We start from the raw sequence: 16,906 nt of genomic DNA, 5'->3' as shown, positions 1-16,906 counted from the left end.
TCATTTCCCTTAGGCAATCCTTCATTACATTTCCCCTCCTTTTGTGAAATACAGTAAGTGGATATGGTACTATTTGCCCTTTTCACGAGAGAGACTCAAGAAAGTGTTGGACTGCATTTTGAGAAACAGTCTGTGGTTTTGTGTGAGCACTTCTGTCTGCTTAATAAAGGCTGCAAGACCTTGCAAGTCTAAGGGGTTTCAGTTGGAGTTATGAGCCCGTAGCACCTTGAGAAATTAGGTGCTAAGTCCGACCAACATGCTGAATTAAACTGTACTGTTGAAAACATGGGATAAATTTCCATCTGAAGTCACTCAAAGAGAACAGTTAGAGCATTTTGACTCCAAGAATTTTCTCTTTCAAATAAAAAGGACATCTCTATTTAACCATTCCTGGAGAAAAGTATCTAATATTGTACTTTTGAAACACCCAGATAATTCCAGTCCTTTACAGTCAGTTCATGTTTCAAATCTTGTGCAAAATGCTCAAATCCTTGGAGTAGAGAAGACCCAGAGGGAACTCATAAAATTATATAGGAAAGGCACCAATTCACTCGTGCTGAGAAGTAATTTGCTTTGGTTTAGTAACATGTGAAATAGCTCTGTAAAATTATGAACTTTAAGGAAACTGTAAAGAGTGTGATTATTGACATCTGCTGTAGGTGACCTTTATGTGCTGAAAAGATCACAAGGTAATAAAGCCAAAAAAATTATAACCTCCTTTCCTTCTTCTCTCTAATGGTCTGAAATTGAAAAATTGGATCTATTGAACCCCAGTTAAAGTCAGGACAGCCAAATAAAACAAGACTACAACCTGCAACTTGCAGTTTTCCAAGTATGTCATTTATATACTTTGGAGACTAAATGCTGCTGCTCAAAGGAGTTGTGAGTCGCCACTCTCACCTGAACATAAATCACTTCATGTTATTTCCATCCATTCACTACCTCTTCCATTAACTTCCCGCTCTCTGGTAAAGAAACATATCCCAGCATTTCAAAGGAATAGACATGCACGTGCAGATTATCCAAAGCTGTTTGTCCTGATTCTTTTCTCAGTGCTGTGATAAGGGCTGTGTGCCTTGTTGTCTTTCCTACATCTCAGTATCTTTTCTGGCTGTTCTTTCTTTGCTGTTTGTGCTAACATAATCTAAGCTTCTGGCAGCTTTACAAAATTTGTACTGGTTTTGATCAGCTTGCAGGATATGGCAAATGCCTTAACGTCAGAGTTGCTGGCATTACAGCACTACATAGCAGCTAACATTTCTAGTGCATTAGCTGTGCAAATGACCTTTTAACTCTCCTTAAGAGCATCTCACAGTTGTCCTGAGTCATCGTGCCAGTTACCCCAGTAGTCTGAGGGTGGCATTTTAAGTGTCCCTTGTCATCTTGATAAGGGACCAAAAAGGCGGTAGCATGACACTGGGTATGCCCTGTGACATAGATATTGCCTGAGTGTGCTGGATGCTGGGAGGTGCTGAAGGGGACAAAGACCAGAGCCAGAATAGTATTGCTTTCCTTCATGTAAATATCACCTAACAATTCCCCCGTAATCACATCAGTTGAGTTATTTTATCCACAGCTCCCTTTGGAAAGGGACCCTGTCTGGTCCTGTCCTGTCTCACTGTTTTCATTTTAATGAACATGTTTTCCAGAAGTGTATTGAGCAACACAACTAGCATTGAGATATGCAATTGTTTTATTCTAATTTTTTTTTTCATTAAGAAAGTCATGAACATCTGCATTTTTTAAAATTTAATTTTATGGCTGTTTACAGCATGGTCAAAAGGATGCGTTTTCCAGTTCTAGTAGAAATGTATGGACTGTCTGATCCCAGCTTCTGTGTGTATTTGTACATAACCTTGATTTGGTCTAAGAGAAAGCCTTATGCTTGCACAACAGATTGGGAAGCTGAGCTGTCATCAGTAGGGTGCAACCCAGATTTTCAAATGCTTTTCAAAGTATTTGGGGATCTGACAGCTGTGTCTGAAAATACATTAAGGAGAGGTTGTTTACAGGAAAGGACAGGCTTGGTATGCGCACTAACTACTGCATTGCTGAAGAGCTGGCTGTAATATTCTATACTCAGAGTTCAGATAGTAACTCATGAGTTGTTTTCTTAGTTAAGTGGATGATTTTCAGCAGGATGGTGGGAAATCCTATTGCCAGCTGCATATATGAAGTACTGTGCATAGCTACTGCAGTGTGAGATGCTAGGGGGGATTGCTGGGACATCCTTGAAGTGATGGGTTAACTTTTCAGCCAGAGGGAAGCCAGACGTGTTATTTCCGGTTACTGGATAGTGTGTGAATGACTGTGAATGAAGTCCTAAGCCAATGCCCACTGCATTAAGTTAAATGTTTCCAGTCATTTCAGCTGTAGTTTTAAGTGGGAACTGGATCAAACCTCTCTCTGTGAGGCTGGAGGTAGCAAAAGGCACACTGAAAGGAGAAAATCATCTTTAGGGTTCTTATTTTAATTTTTAATAAATTCTAAACTCTTCTAGGCAAGTATCTTTTTTTTAAATCTGATTTGCCTTTTGTTCAGTTTGCTACATTATGCATAGATTAATTCTATGAGTTGAAATTTCTTTTCTTATGGCTGTCTAACTTGAGGAAGTCAGTGACCAGGCCACCTTTGCAGCAAGGAAAAATAAATCAGACATTCATATTCTTGTTTTGAAATACTTTTCTCCGTGTGCTTTGTTCTTTCTGGCTAAAATGAGCAATACTTCTGTTTTAAAAGTGCTCTGCCAGTGTCATGTCCATCATTGCTCATGGACTGTCAGAGGAAACATGGGATATCTGAATTGAGAGAGACCATCAGGGAGGTCGGGTGACAGCAATCAAGGGGCAGGAGGGGAGGAGGAACTGATAATTCCCCCATGTGAGGACCAACATCTCAGTGCACTCTGTGACCAGGAGGGAAGCGAGTGACACCTAACCCTAGAACTGCCTGTCCCTTCTCCAGGTGTAGTAAAAAAATATTAGAAAGGTAAGATGGAGTTTTTTAATTGATTGAATGTTGCTCTATGCAGGATCTCCGTGAAAAGAGCCTACTGCTATTTTAGTCAGTTGTTGGGGCCGCCATGCTCCATCAGACAGCTCTTGTGAGCTTCCCAGTCTAGGCATGCCTGACACGTTTGGTAGCTTCACTGAGCCATCCCATCCATGTCCATACAGCATAGACTCCTAAGATGGATATCCCACAGAGGTCCTATCAAGGCCTTTTTAGCATTCATACCGCCACATACAGGACCCTGATTACCTGTTGCTATTATGCTAAAGCACCTCTTAGCTAATGACTCAGGAGAGATGATCTTGCTGGGTTTTTTGATATTGGGGAGAGGGAAGAAAGAGATATAAAAAGTGGACTTAATACTCATACTCAAGACTAGTCAAAAGATGAGACATGGATTGTAAGTTGCTGCACACTTTATTCCTAGCAGGGCATGCAAGCTTTCTGGTTTTTTCTGGTCAAAACATCTTTGTTTTCCTTACTACTTCAGATTTTGGATAGATGCTCTAGCTATCAGGATGAACAGTGTTTTGGGGTTTTTTCCATGACTCAGTGTCATATGTGTATTTAGAAACTCCCTAGATTTTTTACAGGTGTAACAGGTCTACATTAGCCTAAATTCTGAAACTGGGTACTCAGCAGAGAGACAGATATAGGCTGCTGCTACAATCCAGAGAGTAAAACCTCATGAAACATGGGAAATGTCCCTAAGGCCCTTCATGGAATTGCATAAATGATGTGTTCTGTAGCAAGTCTCTAGCTCTAAGCTAAACAAAATTCTTTGAAAGGTTTTCACACCCCACCCTGGCCTTTGTGTTAGCTCCCAGATCAAGACTGTCAGCTTTCTGCCCAGTTAGTCAACATCTAGAGGGAACAATACACAGATACCCTTTGCGGCTGACTGCAGACATCGTCTGAAGATCCAAGTGAGTGAAGGCATCTCTTCACTGTGAAGTGGTATCCAAAATGAGCAGGAGCTGAAGATTTTTTAGAAGAAAAAGTAGTCTGAACAAATAATCACAAAAGTCTAAGATGGCTTTTGTGATTATTTAGAACAATGTGCTTCTTTAAAACAATTAGAGGAGAAGACCCAGGCAGAGCTGTCCTCCCTCTTTGTGCTAACTTAGGAATGGTCCCTGGGACATTGTGAGGGTTAGAATCCATACAGGCCTATGCCCATACGTTGAGTTTTGACTGGAGCTTGGCACCTCTCTGCACTTCTGAGTAGAATAGGGAAGAGAGTTAATTTGTGAGAAAGGGTGAGGATGTCTGAATGGAAGACCTTGTGCCTTATCCTTAGGGAAAGTAATTTTTCAGTCAGGTGCACAGAAGCTTTCCATTTGGCACAGGGGATATTATTGAGGGATGCAAGAGCTCTGCTCAGCTGTGAAGAGACAACGGTAGGTGTAGGGGGCATAGTGAGGGCTGGACTTGGAAGGCATTGAAGGCATGATTTTGTGTGAAGCCCTGTGTCAAGGGCTTTACAGACTGGAATGAGGTTGGACTGAGTGTGAAATCCTGGTGGGTCTCAGGTGGGCACTAAATCATCAGTCCCAGCTCTTGTTGCCCTTGGGCAGTGTTCAGTGCTGTGTTGAGAGCCAATATCCTATGCGTTATATTAGGATGGATAGTGGTGTTAGAATTATGATAAGAGTTACAGTACGGGAAGGCAAAAAGAAAATCGAAAGAAGCTAGATACTGTCATATCCTGTGAGATCTGGGCAGGACATGGGCAGGTGTGGTGTTGACACTGCACTTAGACAACATTTTCATCAATGTACTCAGGTCATGTGTTTTCTTATGGGCACTAGTCACTTTGCTATTTTTACTTCAAGGTTTATTTCAGATTTATTTTTAGGGACAGAAAGAAACACAGCGGTTTCACATCACATATATAATTTAGAGTTCAAATGAGGTTTAATATCCATGCAGGACAAGGGTTTGATACTGATTTCTGTGAAAACTTTGATCCTAAAGTGAGCAGTAAGATGTTTGAGGATATCAATTTTCTATAAGTATAAACTCACATGACTTCTCTTCTTTGGCAAGGTACAGGTGAGAACTGACCTTAGTTCTGCAAGAAACTTCAGTACAATGTTACACTAAAGATACAAAATGTGTAGGACAATGAACAAGATAGTGTATTGCTATAATATTGTCATCTACTTTCCAAGCAAACAGGTTATGAGCATTTGAACTAGGTCTAGACAAAATTAAAGCCTGGATTACATCTGCTGCATGACCAAAGCCTGAAGCTACTAGCTCACATAAATAGAAATCTGCTAGTTTAAGGAAGATATGAAAGAGATATAAACATAGCTCGGACAACTTAGTTTCTCTGAGAACCGTGGCAGTTGTAGTAATGGTCTATTAGAAACAGCCTGTTTATGAAAACTAGGCAGCCATGCAGCACTATGGCATTCCTCTTTTATTCTGGCAGACAGAGTAAAATAAATACATTAAATTATATTAAATCATTTAATATATATTAAATATCATCTTACAACTTAAAACAATAAAATGATAAATATACTATTGCATGGACCTTTTCTCCTCCTTATGGCTGAACTCATTGAAGACACATTATTTTTCTCATTTGTGAAGCATCAGCATTTCCATAACACATCATTCTTTTCCCATTGTGGAAAGAAGAAATTCCTCATTCCCTGGCATTTGTCTGAAAGCTTAGCATGCCTACACGTGACCAAGTATCCACATGCAGCAGGGTTTGTATTTTGGCTCTGAGCAGAGGTGCTAAGGGAAAACATGATATAGGAGTACAGAAATAGACTGGGTATTTAGGATTCTAATCAAGTCGTCAGATCTAAGCTAAGCCTCTGCTAGGGCTAAACCTATTTTCTCATTCAACATAGACATTCTGTAATATTCTTGAGGAAAATGCTATTGAGTGGAAAATTTAAATTTTCATTGGAGTTGAAAATAATTCTTCTGATATTATTCTATACATTCAAGTTTTCTGTCTAAAATCAAATAAAGGAAATTATTTTAGAATTGACAAAAGCCTTTTTCATGCCCAAGTTTCTGGTGCTTCAGCTCAAAACATCCTAAATGGACAACTAATTGTTCTTTCAGAAAATTGACTTTCAGACTGACACTGAGCAGACACACACTACTGTATCCCATCTTGGGCACAGTGAAAATATTTACCAGGGAAGCTGTTGCAACACAGAAAGGCTCATTCTTCCTGGCCCAGAAAAAGTAAATTTCTGCTAAGTATTTTAGCTAGAGTTTGCTCCTCAAATCTTGCTGTGCACTGTGCAAACATGGTTTTTGTAGCTTATAAAAAAAGAGATGTATTGTAGCCATACTTGGTAAGTAATCAGAAAAAACTTTCTAAGTGAATTATATTCTAATAAATGGCAGAGAAAGAAAGAAAAAATTTGTAATACCAGGGTTATTTTTGTCTAGAAAGCAAAAGGTTTTTAAATGGGCAGTGGACATTATTGAATTTGATCAATTCTGACTACGTTTCTAGAGACATTGCACCCCAGCAGATTTCTGTGGCAATGCAGGATGTCATGACAGCTAAATAAGCCTAGGTTAGATTTGCCTGTGTGGCACTAACCTCAAGAATGTCCTCTGCTGAGATCCTGAAATGTTTTCTTATAATGCTGATCCTTTCTTTCTCCTGGTTACAAAGTCATAAGACTCTTATTTATTCCTATTTATTTTTATTCATTTTTCTGTGTGTATAGTTGGTCATTTGAATGTATTTGGTGTTAGCTAAAGAATTATTTAGGTGTGTTACTTTGAATCATAATTGAAGAGTTCTGAGCAAAAATAACTTTCCGAGGTCTTCAGGCTACTACTACCAAAACCGGCCTGTCACAGTATTATTATATATTACCAAGAGACAGTTGTACAGGCTGTAGTAAATCTGTAAGTACTTTGGAGGTTACTTTATTGCAGAATCCATAAAAATAATCTTTCTTTTTCCTGAACATTTTTTCCACTGTTTTCTGTATTATTTGCCATCTCATATTTATGATGGTGGCAGTGATAGCTAAAAATGAATCAGGAATCTTATCTATAGCACACATAATAAAACATTATAGAAAGGGTCCAGTCCCAAGTCCAGTCCCTACACACAAAGAGATCCTCAGATGACATGGCAAAAGGTAGTAGTAGTAGAACTTGGTAGTTCTGTGGATCCTGCACAAAGGACTGAGAAAGCCATGGAAGTCAGTTCATGTCAACAGAGTAAAACTTATTGCATAACAAGTTCAATATACAGCACAGATTTACACTGTATTACCTGTAGAGTAACAGTGATAACACTGTAGAAAAAGCCAGGAGGTTCCTGGAGGGCATTCGTGATAACTTCTTCCTCCAAGCCTCCAAGTGATAGAGAAGCCAATTAGAAGTGCACTACTGGACCACATCCTCACCAAGGAGAGGCTTCTTGGGGATGTGAAGATCAAAGACAGCTTTGTGTGCAGGTCAGCCTGCAGAGACCATGAGACAGTGGAATTCAGGACCCCAAGGGCAGGGAGGGTGGAAAAACATGATCAGAACCCTGGACATCAGGAAAGCATACTTTGGCCTCTTCAGAGATCTTGAAAAAAATACTGTGGTATGAGGCCCTGGAGGAAAAGTGGGGCTAAGAAAGGCAATTAATATTAAAAACTTACCTCCTACACACTAAAGATTGTTCCATCCAAATGAATAAAACCTCAGACAAAAATTTCAAGGGTGCCATGTGAATAAACAAGTTGTTCCTGGCCATACTCAAACACAAAAAGGATGCAAAGATGGGTAACCTGTGAGGAATACCTGTGAGTATCACTGTCTGAACATTGAGAGATGAAGTTTAGAAAACTAAAACCCGGCTGGATTTGAATCAGACCAGGAGTGATGGAGACAACAAGAAAGGCTTCTATAAGTACACAGGTGACAAAAGGAAGGGAAAATGTGGCCTCAATGAGGTGAGCATCTGCCTACACAGGGCATGGAAAACGTTGAGGTACCAAATGCCTTCTTTGCTTCCATCTTTACTAGACTTCAGGAATCCCAGGTCCCAAAGACCAGGAGGAAAGACTGGATCAAGGAACATGCACCCTTGGTGAAGCAGGTCAGATCAGGGAGTACTTAAGTAAACTGGACATACATGACTCCATGGGCCCAGACAAGATGCTGAGAGAGCTGGCAGATGTAATTGTGAGGCCACTTTCAATAATCATTCAATGATCTTTGATTGTTCATGGTGACTGGGAGAAGTACCTGATGACTGCAGGAAGGTAAATGTCACTTCTATCGTTTGGAAAGGCAAGAAGGAAGACCAGGTGAGTCTGGTCAGCCTCACCCTGATCCCTGGGAGGGTGATGGAACAGCTAATCTCGGAAGCCAATCCCAGGCACATGAACAATCAAAACCAAAAATAACCAGGAGTAGTTTGCATGGCTTGCCTAAGCAGAAGGGCTTGAACAACTTGGGAAACTTGTATGATGAGGTGACTGGCCTGGTAGATGAGGGGAGAACTGTGAATATTGTTTACCTGTATTGAATACCTATTTACCTTTGTCAGTGTCTCCCATAAGATCCTTATAAACAAGCTGGTTTTTATGAGCTGGAAGGTACCCACCTTGAAAGCCAGCTGAATGGCCAGGCCCAGGGGGTGGTGATCAGAGGTATGAAATCTTTGTGGGACTTCCTTTCAGTATGTCCATGTCTGTCTTCTACTGGGACCTTGGAACTGGACATAGCACTCCAGTACTATGGTGTGGCCTCAGCAGTGGTGAGTAGAGCAGAAGGATCACTTCCCATGACCTGCTGGCAGCACTCCTCCTAACGCAGCCCACGATCCCTTCACCCTTACCGCTCAGGCACATCGCTGGCTTATGTTCAATTTTGCATCTGCGAAGATGTTTGTATGCTGGGTGTCCTTCAGCATATATTGGTGAATGGGGCTATTCCTCCCCAGATTCAGGACTCGCCCTTTCCCTTACTGAACCTCCTAAGCTTCCTGCTCACCCATTGCTGTCATGGTCCCTCTGGATGGCAGCAGGACCCTCTGGTATATCAGCCACTCCGCCCAGCTCCTAGATTTGTGTCACCTGCACACTTGCAGAGGGTACACTCTGCCCTGTCATCCAGGCCATTGATAAGATTTTAAACAGAATTAGACCCAGCCCAGACCCCTGAGGTACACCGCTGGTTCCTGACCTCTGACTTGACTCCGTGCCTCACATGTTCAGATGGTTTTCAGCGTACCTCACTGTGTACATCTATCCAGGCCACGCTTCACTGGGCTCTCTGTGAGTTTCTTATGAGAGACAGTGTCAAAGGCCTCACAGCAGTCCAGGCAGACGATATCTGCTGCTCCTCTCTTGTCTTGTACTTCCTTTATACTTTGCCTCTTATTTCTATCTGTAACTCCCTCACTATGGCTACCAGGGCAGCAGAGCTAAGTGCGCCAGTACACAGAGGTTTCAAAACGGTGATCTTCTCAAAGAGAGGATTGGTTCCACTGGGGTTTTAGAGCCTTTAACTGAGAAGTGTAAGAGCGTAGACAGAATTATCCCTCATTCCTCGGGGGTGTGAAGCACGGCAAAGCGAGCCTGCGGCCCTGCTGCCCGGGCAGAGCGAACTGTGTCCCTGACACCTAGCGGCAGCACGGCGCTGTGTAGCACTAATGGAGCCCGATACTCACTGCGTTACGATGCTCGCACTTGAAGGAGGTGTTTTATTTTCCTTTTCTATGTATTAACCCCCATTGTAATAGTGGAAGATCAAGCATCAATCAATGTCTAAAGTCCTAATGGAAGTTCTGATACATAATGAGAAGCCTGAATTAATAGGAGGATTGAGAATACTGAATGACAGTATTTTACTAGCCGTGTATCAAACGTGAGCATGTGAACAAATTCAAAATACAGAGTTGAGTAAGGAAACAAAAGTGGTATTCTTGTAATAAGTAATGGCCTATAAGGGCTGTTTTTCTTATCTCCTATAATTTAGACATAAAACTTTGTTATTAAATAAGAATTTAAATGGGAAAAAAAAAATAATGGTCCCAATCACTCAGTTATATCATGGAATATACCCATACTTTTTCATTCACCCATCATATCTTCCTGAAAAGTTTGATGGTTAATAAAGCTATATATAGTGAAATTATTTTTGCACTAAGAGTTAAAGGGATGGGTTCATGGACTAAGGAAGCATCCATAATCTTAAGTATACAGGAACAGGATCTATGGTTTGTGTGATGGAGAGCAGGATCATCATGTGGATGAGATGCTGGCTTTTCAGGGCCTGCTGCTGTGAAGCAGCTCACTCTTCTGAAAGATCCCAGCCACTTCATCTGGAGACTGAACATCCAAGTGCTTCCCATCAACCAACTCGATTGACCCTGACTTACCTGAAAACGATTATGAAAATGTACTCTTTAGTCAGAGCTTATATTGCAGGAGGGTGGTGATCTGAAATAATTGCAGAGGCATGGCAGTGGTATGTAATGCAAAAGCTTCTCCTTCAATATGACATCAGATGGTGATGCTACAAATGTGTTCGGTGTTAAGTTTTGCACAATGCACCTTACATACAATCTGAGCAAGGGGGACTTTGGCACTGATTTCCATGTTGTCATCACTGGCTCCTGTACAAAGACAGGAATTCACCTGAAAGTTGCATACTTACCTGCCTCATAGAAACTTTTTGCGCAGTTTGTTTCACAGCTTATGTGCATGTCAGAGGTTTGAGGACAAGGATAGAATACTCCCAAATATTAATAAAACCCACAAAAAACCAAAATGCATAGAATTAAATAATAGGACTATCTCAGCATGCATTGAAATGAAGTTTTTTGTTATATATAGAAAAGCATTCCTCAGATAAACCAGGAAGATAAAATCTTTATTAAAAAGTAGAATATTAACTGTCTTTAGGATACTCATTAAAAAAATACGTATATAGGATCAATCAGTGGAAAATAGAATATCTGGTCATGCTCAAAAAAAATTGTTTGCTGGACAGAGTTGCGTGTATATTGCCTAGACACATACGCAGAACTCTTTATTTTCATCATAGTCATGGTGAGAAAACCATGCTGAGGAGAGGACACATTCATCTTCCTAGTGTAGAGTGAGACTCAGGTAATGGTTCCTCTGGTTCAGTTTGACATTTTTGACAGATACTTACTTTTCCATTAACTCTGTGACACCTTTGTGATAATACCATAAGGGTTTGGGTTTTTTTAAGGGGATGTGTTGAAAAGCAGTATGCTTTTATAAATTCATCTACTCTGATTAGTGGTTGCAAACACAAAACTCCATCATCATAATAATGTAGTGTAAAGTTAGCAGTACCCTTCTAGATCTTTATGAGATCTGCTGCATTTTCTTTTCCTGTGTAACCCTGGAACAGGATTTTTAGGCTGTGTAATGCAATGGGGGGACAAATGCAGCACCCCTGTAACTTTTTACTCCTAAGGTGCTTACAGTGCTTTCAACATAATTTCATGTAATCATCATTTTGCCTTGCTAGAGTTGTATTTATAGCTCATTAATAAAAGGTGCTGGTGGTGAGGAGGATTTTACACCTGTGCTGTACTGCAAAGCCTGACAGTTAATTTTCAAAACCTAAATCCTGCTAATGAGTTACTACTCCTGGAATGGTTTTGGAGAGGCATTAGCAATATGTGCCAGACCTGGCAACAGTGCTGCTGGGAAATTGTGAGATGTAGGCAGCAGATATGGACTGCAGGCAGCTGTCAGGCAATTATGTAAAGGAAGGTATCAAAGAAAGCACTACACAGCAGTTGCAGCCAAGGGAAAAAGGGGCAACACTAGCCACTGACGCAGAAATGGGCAGGGTTGCTGATATATAAGCTGGTGTGTGATATCATGTGAAATACACAGTCCCAAGGCTGCACCAAAGCCTCTGCCTTGCCATTAGCTGTGACTGCGCAGGAGCAGGCTGTGACAAAAAGTGAATCTCTCACAATGTGCACTTACACGGTATTTACAATGGATGAGTGCAGCTGATGTGTATTTCATCTCACTAAAGGTGTCACCCACATTTAGGCTACAGGCATCTCCCAAAGCCACGGCCTGTGTTCAGTCATGCAGCAGGTACCTCCCTCCCCTGCTTATTCAGAGGGAAGCCTGGAGACATTGAAGGCTGCAGTGGGGCTGTTCAGTGCTCCAGCACCCCTGAGCTGCTTGCCAAGGTGGCTGCAGGGCAGCTGCTGAGAGACCCCTCTCCTCTGTAGCATACATAGCCCTCCTGCAGCAAAGAGACCTTGGAAGCCCGTGTTATTTCCCGAGAGTGAGACCCTCCCCTTGTAACACAAGGTCCCAGAAATGCCAGCATTTCCATGCAGAGCTGGAGGGCAGGAGCACTGCTAGGGGCAGCAGATCTCCAGCCTCAATGGAGGAGTCCCACACCTCAGCCAGTCACTACCTTCTGCTGATAATATGTATGTCAAGAAGAAATTCCTTATCTCGGGAATAGCTGGGGTAGGACAGACTCGCAGCAAGGCACAGCGGTTCCTCGGGCAAATACTGCACAAGAGTCAAGACAACACTGATGGAAGACAAGTTTTCATGGGAAAAATGTGATCCTATGTTCGTGCTGAGGTCCTTCTTTCATGCTTTCGTCAGACTCTTGGCACCATACAGTCAATTAGACTCATGGCAGCTCTGCGTCAGCCCTGATGGATGATGCTAAATAGCCCTGCTGTGAGCAGGTCAAACAGTGTGCATGTATGAAATCATTGCCTGTCTTAGCTACTCTAAAGAATGGCTTCTCCCTCCTCCACAAGAAAACAGCCCTTTCTGGGAGGTCAACAGTGTTGTGTGGGTCCTCCGAGTTGACGTAACTCTAGCAAGAACCCCCTTTTCTCCTTCCCAGTGGGCATCATAAACAAAGAGGAAGTTTGGGAATTGTCACATGCCCTGCACTGTGCTCACATGGTCCCATAAGGAATGTGAGTCCATGGGGTTTCAGGTAGCATCTGACTGATGCTCCACTCTGCAGCTGCCTGCACACAGACAAATCTGGGATGTGACACCATTGCTGCAGTGCAGGAGTACGTTCATAGGGCAAAGAACAAGTCACTTAACACAACTCTTTGCATCCAGCATGACAGGCAGCAAGATATCAATGCAGACACAAGGTGTCCAATAATGACACTACTGATCACTGAGACACCACCAAGCCAAGGCACAGAACTTCTCTTCTGACCAGGTTATACATTCCCTTTCTTTCTGCAGACCATTAACAGATGTCTCACAGGCTACATGGGAATATAGTCTGTGGATGAGCACTTAGATGATTTGGCCACCACAGAGTCTGACCACTTTTAACAGCCTAGGAGGTAAGGGAGGTTTAGGAACACCAACCTCAACCTCCCTAATACTCCCTTCCTCTCCCTAGTCTCCACTGTAGCTCATCACTTTCAGCATACCATTTTCCAGAAGAACTGTTTTTGTAGCATGGCCTTATCTTCTTAATCAAGTGTTTCATATTTTGGGCTGTTTTCTAAGGATGTCCAATGTACTCCAGAAAACAGAGACCAGCAACTATTCCACAACAAATTGCTGAGGATATTTGGCACTGCAAAACGCTGTTGTAACTGTGTAATTCATCATGGATCTATTCCCCACTGTCAATTGCTGTCCCAGCCCTCCAAATAGTGAGCTCTGTCAAGCTGATGTGCAGAAGGAAAGCCAGCCACTCAAGTGAGACCCTGCTGTACTTGATGATCACAGCCCCAGAGGGAAGACAGGTTGCCACTGCTTAGGACCATGAATTTCAGATACCTCCTTTTTTGGGGGGGTGGAAGTACAGTCATAGCATCTTTCCTCCTTCCATTCCTGTCTCAACATCATCTGGACTGTACTAGATTGGCATCTAAACTTGGCATCACAGCAGCATGATCTTTGACATTCACCACCTCTCCCTTTACCACCGAGGGGATGATTGCGCTGTGACTGCTGTCATTTATTCACAGAGAACCACCCCTGGAGATATTGTCACCTCAGCCTCTTCAGCAGCTGCCAGACCTTTCCTCCTCAAAAGGCTTAGGGGTGAGTTCCTCTACTGCAATCCAAGTAGACAAGGCAGGTGCCACAATCATTTTCAGACTCCCCCAGTTCTTCAGGCCTACAGCTTCTGGACCCATGCCTATGTCTTGCAGAGCTGCTTGTTCTGACCCTGTCCAGACCTAAAGTTTATTCCTGGCCCTAACTCTCCCTAATCCCTATTTACTCTAATAGTTACTGGCTTTATAACCATCTAATGTACAATTTTGTAAGTAAGCCTTCTGCCTCCATCTCTTCTGCAGTCTTCACTAAACTCTGAGTTAAGAAGAGGGGGTCAGGATATTTTATTCTCAGTGGATAAGATTCATTCTTATCCCTGGAACTTCATTCTAGACATGCTTTTTGGTGCAGACACAGTTCTGTCACACCTGGAGGGAGCAGGCAGGCAGTCCTTGAGAATGGCACAGGGCATGAAATGTCTACATAACAAGGCTTAGTGGAGATGTGTTATCCGTATGCACATGAGAGTGACATAGGCATCCCCAAAGCAAAAATGTCGGAATTGTGCTGCCTTCCAAGCAAAGACATCCCATTCAGGACATGGGTGTGTTAAAAATTGTGCGGAAGTCAAGGTGAATCAGAGTCATGAACCACAATGTCTAAACTGACGCTGGATGCTTGCCTACTTTCGGTTCCAAGTCGTAATCTCAGTGTCCTGTGAGCTGAGAGATTCCAAACCACTTTACCTGCTATATGCCACACATGCAGCACTGTGTTCCCCGGGAAGGGGATACAGATAGCCCTGTTCATGTCCTATTCATTTTGGCTGTGAGGAAGCAGCCTCCTTCCTCTGGACTGAAATGTATAATTGATTTGATTTTCTAAAAGCCTGGGTATGGAGACCACTTGTCTGCTGAATTTTAATTTTCCTTGTCTTGGTGGAACAGTCTGTGCTGCCACATCTCTTTCCTTAGGCTTCCTTGCTTCGATGGTTGCCGTGTCTGAAAGCTCATAGCATTTAATAGAAATTTTCCCCAACTCCCCCAGTATTTATTTTTAGACTTCAATGAGAAAAAACCATACCCATCTACAACTCTAGGCAGTGACAGCTATTTGGGATCAGAAGCAATGCAGAAATAATCATGCTCACACACTGCAACAATAAATTCCCTTAACCAAACAGCACTTTGAAGCAGTGGAACAAGCCCACTCCAGAACTGCTTTATCAGCTATCCCCTTTTAAGAAGATTAAATTGTTATATTCCTCTGCTGCTGCTTTCATCTTCCCTCTGTGAATGTCATCCAGGCCTCCAGGCAAGCATAGCTGCTTATCCTCATCTGGAGACTTTAAGTCAGGAAAAGTGAGGGTGAGAGACCAGGGCTGGATGCCTCAGACCACAGGTAAGTGATTTTCCAGCACTGCAGAGGAGACTGCTTGAAAACTTTCATTGTGCACTGACACGTTGATAGCCACTTCTATAGAGATCCAGATCATTACTGTAATTAGCACCTACTGTTCTGTCTGTAGATGGGACATTAAGGCTAGAATTTTCTATTAATTCACACCAATTATTCCATCCAGTTCATGGTTAAGGCATGATGAAAAGGTGAGAAAAGATTACTGTCTTGGGCAGAACAGAGTATGAAAAATAAGGGACATTTTGAAGAGTCATTTTAGATAAATACTTTCCTTTAGAATCTTCTCTGTATAATGCATTTCTACTTTCAGTCATATGAGTAATTTGCCATAAGGTTCAATTTGTTGTCAAAAATAGCACTTATCTGCTTTCATACATATTAATAAATTTTCATGATGTATGAAATTCATGATTCCCTTGTATGTACCGCTGATTTTGATTTTGGTAAAGCTGATCTTCAAGTTAATATTTGGGAGGTCTCAGGAATCCTACACAGGAGTAGCATCCTTTGGTGTTTGGAAAAATGCAAATTTTTGTTTGTTTAAATCAAGATAAAGGTGTGGACTTCAAACCAAAGGTGGGCTGGGGAAATGAGACAACCTTTTATAGAAAGAGCACAATAATTCAAAGATTGCTGGATGCCGCTGCTAATTTTGTAAACTCGGACATTTATTTTATTCCCTTCAACAAAATTATTGTATTCTCAGGAACTCAAAATAGAGGTGAATGGAGATAACTGTGTAGCTTGGTTTTGAAGAGAGCATTTCAGAATCTGTGTTCCCTAAACTGTCCAGTCCTGCCCCAAGTCCATTTCACTTCCACTCAAGCTGTGGAGCTCTCCTTTTGGAGTTTCCTCAGTAATTCAGAACATGAGCACAGTAGCAAAGCACAGTAAACCCCCTCAAGACTGAAGTCCTCTCCATGCAGCTGAGTTTGCATGACCATTGCCAGGAACCTGGGGAAGTGTCTCCCAGAATGTTCTACTTCCTTCCCAGGTTAGCTGCTTTGTTGACATGTTTCCAAGCCCTTCCCGGTACACTGAATCTTTTCAAATAAAAGGAATTGGTTGCATTACATGGCAAGCACCTGCTATTTACAAAGGAAGTAACAAAATTTCTGGAGCCTTTATTTCTTGCAGCCCATTCTGTACCTTGATTACAAGTGCAAAATCATAAGTGTGGGCAATTTACGTGTTTTGACAGGCAGAGTCTCAGATATGAAGTCAAGTTCATGATTCTCATTTCAGATGCACAGAACTGTTGAGTTTTAGGGCAACAACTTTTTGGTGACAATGTTGCAGGAAAATTAGGAACAAAGCAAGAAAAGAGGCTTAGAAAAGAGCCTGTCACTAAAATAATTGTTTCTAAGAGCACACCGTTGCAACATGTTTGGAGAGTAACCCTGATCCAGAACAGCATGGAACTCACCCATCTGCCACAGATCTCCCTTTACCGTCTACTTCTTTACATC

This window comes from Hirundo rustica, chromosome 1 (genome assembly GCF_015227805.2).
Source record: "Hirundo rustica isolate bHirRus1 chromosome 1, bHirRus1.pri.v3, whole genome shotgun sequence".
Lineage (NCBI taxonomy): Eukaryota > Metazoa > Chordata > Aves > Passeriformes > Hirundinidae > Hirundo > Hirundo rustica.
This window is presented reverse-complemented; position numbering follows the sequence as displayed.